Source organism: Chiloscyllium plagiosum, chromosome 37, assembly GCF_004010195.1.
Source record: "Chiloscyllium plagiosum isolate BGI_BamShark_2017 chromosome 37, ASM401019v2, whole genome shotgun sequence".
NCBI classification, from domain to species: domain Eukaryota; kingdom Metazoa; phylum Chordata; class Chondrichthyes; order Orectolobiformes; family Hemiscylliidae; genus Chiloscyllium; species Chiloscyllium plagiosum.
The window spans coordinates 13,215,925-13,219,795 of record NC_057746.1 but is presented as its reverse complement, the minus strand read 5'-3'; the positions used below and the strand labels follow the sequence as shown (position 1 = coordinate 13,219,795).

The following is a 3,871-nucleotide window of genomic DNA, read 5'->3' as shown; positions in this document are numbered from 1 at the left end:
CCATTTTATGGTTCATAGTGAACACATAACATGAAAGAAAAACAGAAACTGCCGGGGATCAAAATGATGTGGAGAACAGACAACCGTTTCTTACTCACTTACTAGCTGAAATTATTTGTATTGGGCCGAAAGAATATTTTAAACAACTGTATCGTAAAATTGTCCCACCTTCCCTTGGTCTGAAATCTATCCGAATTTGAAGCTGATTTCAATATTTTGCTCAAATCGAGGAAAGTTTCTTCACTGTCCACTACACCTCCAATTTTGGTGTCATCTGCAAGCATACTAACTCTATCTCCTATGTTGACACCCAAATCATTTATACAAATGACAAAAAGCAATGGGACCAGCACTGATCTTTTATATAAATGACGAGAAGCAGAGGCACTGGTCACAGGCCTCCAGTCTGAAAAGCGGTTCGATCTTTCGGGCACACGACAAACTGACGCAGTGTGGCGTTCAACAAGAGGAAAACACGTCCCTGGGTGGGATCGAACCATCAACCTTTCGGTTAATAGCTGAACGCGCTAACCGCTTGCGCCACAGAGACCAATTACAACCGGGTTTCCTTCCTCTAGTCTGAATAAAAGCGTAGACGTCCAGGGACAGCGCTCTGAAAGTTCGTGTTTCCAATTAAACCGATTGGACGATAACCTGGTGTGTGCGTTTTAACTTTATCCACTCTCGTCCAACACCGGCATCTCCAAATCATGACTACACTCAAGTTCTCATTTAGTCAATGTTGTATGTACTTTTGTATTACTTCCTGAACGACAGAAATGAAAATTCTTTTGATGAGGCAGATCAATTCCTATTATGGAAAATAAAGAACATGAATGCATGGGAAGGTTTAAGCATGACGACCAATGGCAATCTGTGGTCTGTGGAAGGCAAGATGGGATAAGCATAGTGGAACGCTCTTACACCAATTAGCAGAGTAAGGTTAAGGTTAAATCAAGGAATGAAGCAAGTTTCTCTATTAAGTATTAGTATGACAGGATTCGGACCAAGAATATTTGGGACATGGCATTAAAATATCGAATTAGTAGTTTATTTTAAGAGATGGAATAGATAAATGACTATCATGACAGGTTAGTCTGGAATAGACGATCACTGCAGCAGAGCTGATAATAAATATCTAATCATGACATGAGGAAAACATGAAGTTGGGTCTAGAACGAAAGACTATCGTGCAAGACTTAGCACTAAATATCTAACCATGACATTAGAATAACATTAAGTAATTAGAGGGTGGGGGGATGGGTGGATTATTCTTGGAAGAGTTGGTATGGACTTGTTGGGCTGAAGGGCCTATTTCCATACTGTAGGGTATCTAATCTTAAAAAGCCCTACTGCATCAATGTGGATTTTACCAGTTTGCTCATTTCCCCTCCCCCAATCTTATCCCGTTCCAACCTTCCAACTCGACACCGTCCTCATGACCTGTCCTATCTGTCCATCTTCCCTCCTACCTACCTGCTCCAGTATCTTTTCTGACCTATCACCATTACCCACACCTACATCTACCTATCCGAGTCTCAGTTACCTTTCCCCCTGCCCCAGCGCTCTCCAATTTATCACTTCACTGTCAAGGCTCCAGGCCACATTCCTGATGAAGTGCGTTTGCCCAAAACGTCGAATCCCAATGCCACTCTCACCCTGATGGCCACCTATGTGTGTGGCTGCATCAAGCTGTGCATGGATCCACGGTACACTAATACCAAGTGTCAGGACATACTGAGGTTCTACCTGTCCCTGGTGTTGCGAAGGATGGGCCTGGCCTCGCTGTGGAATGCTCCAAGTAGTTGGACCGTTCCGTATCACCTGTCCTTCCTGAAGAAATCTATGACGAAAAACACCTTTGACTGCAAGTCCATCAGGAAGTGGTCAGCACATAGTGTCCTTGAGGCCCTTCGGGAAAAGGAAAGTGCGGATCCTGTCGAACAGTTCCCTGGGCAGACTGTCAAAGTCATTTGGCAGAATTCCTCACCGCCAGAACTTTCCAACAAGCACCAAGACATGACTTGCCTGGTGGTGAGAAGGGCTCTGCCTGTGAGATCCTTTATGCACGCCCGGACTCTCAACCGCACCGCACGCTGCCCACGAAGCGGCTGCGGCGGGGACGAGACTGTCACACACCTCCTTCTAGAATGTGCCTACGCAGAAGAAGTCTGAAGAGGAATGCAGTGGTGTTTGTCGAGGTTCGTCCTGAGCAGCACCGTGATGCGGGATTCTGTGCTCTACGGCCTGTTCCCCGGGACGCACACCGAGACGAATATCACCTGTGTCTGGAGGATCATCAACTCAGTGAAGGACGGTCTTTGCTCTGTCTGAAACCTGTTGATCTTCCAGCTGAAGGAGATGATTCCGACTGAGTGTTGCGGACTGGCACATTCCAAGGTCCAGGACTACGTGTTGAGGGACGGGCTTAAGCTCGGGGCAGCTGCCGCCAAGGCGCGGTGGGGAAAGACCACCGTGGAGAAAGTGAGGTCTGCAGACGCTGGAGATCAAAGCTGAAACTTTATTGCTGGAACAGCACAGCAGGTCAGGCAGCATCTCGGGAACAGAAGATTCGACGTTTCGGGCAGATGCCCTTCCTGAAGAAGGGCATGTGCCCGAAACGTCGAATCTTCTGTTCCCTAGATGCTGCCTGACCTGCTGTGCTGTTCCAGCAATAAAGTTTCAGGAAAGACCACCGTGTCAGGTCTGCCTGGCAAAGAACAGGGGGCCCACGCAGTAAGTGGGCTCTGCTGACACCTCAGCTAAATATATGGATAGTAAACGTACAGACCTGTATATATGGTTGATTTCTCGATCTCTGTGTGCAAAGTAATGGAATGCTTACGTATGTATGGCATGACCAATTGTACAGATCATCAAAATATTTTATGCATAAAGTATATTTTTGAAATAAAAACGACCCTCCTGTTCTTCGAATGATGCCTGACCTGCCGTGCTTTTCTAGCACTACACTCTTGGCTGACATAAGCACTACGCCACTCAAGAAACCATCTCATTGCTTTCACATTCACACGAAAGTCTGTCATGGCGGAAACAAATTACTGCAGATGCTGGAATCTGCAATGAAAACGACAAATCCTGGCAATCACAGCGGGTCAGGCAGCATCCATGGAGAGAGAGCAACGTTTCATCAGCGTCCTATCGACTTGAAACGTTAGTTTGCTGTCTCTCCACGGATGCTGTCTGAATCGCTGTGATCTCCAGCATTTGTTGTTTTCAGTCTGTCATGATAGAGTTTGCTGAAGGTCAAGATGAAGTAATTAGTGACTACACGTTTACATTTTGCATCTTCCTCCAGATCTGGGAACTGTTACAATCCTGTTTGTAATAAGTTTAAGTAGTTGCTTAATCAGTGGAGACATTAGATGTTAGACCACATTGTACCAGTTGGCAGACAACGAGTGATGTACAGGAGTGACAACCAGAAAAGTGTTGCCTCACACAGCTGATCAGCATTTATTGCCTATTTTTCACACTTTAAATGTTAAACATTACTCTTGCACGGGTGAAACTACTTCGTGGTAAATTGAATGGATTGGCAAAGCCAATGGTTTTGTTTTCTCCCAGAAGTTCGAATTCCGTTCAGAGAATCTTCGCAGTAATCCCCTGTGTTTCCGAATGAACGAATCCTGTTCTGAATTTCTTATTTGGTCTCTCATAGCCCAGTTCTTAAGGGAGGCTAACGCAAAATTGTTCCTGTGATGGAACATATGAACATCTTGGGACCACCAGCAGTTTTCTTGTTCCGAACAAATAAACGAATCAACAACAATCGTTGGCAGATAATATGATTTACATTAATTTGGCGTTAATTTATATTCATCTGTTACACAACAGTTGTTCTTGATTC

General features: G+C 45.1%; 1 non-coding gene across 1 annotated transcript; it reads right to left on the bottom strand.

The window, feature by feature from the left end:
• Positions 1–476: 476 nt before the first annotated feature.
• Positions 477–550, bottom strand: trnan-auu. Its single transcript has one exon. It is a non-coding gene; the product is annotated as a tRNA-Asn (tRNA).
• Positions 551–3,871: the final 3,321 nt, after the last annotated feature.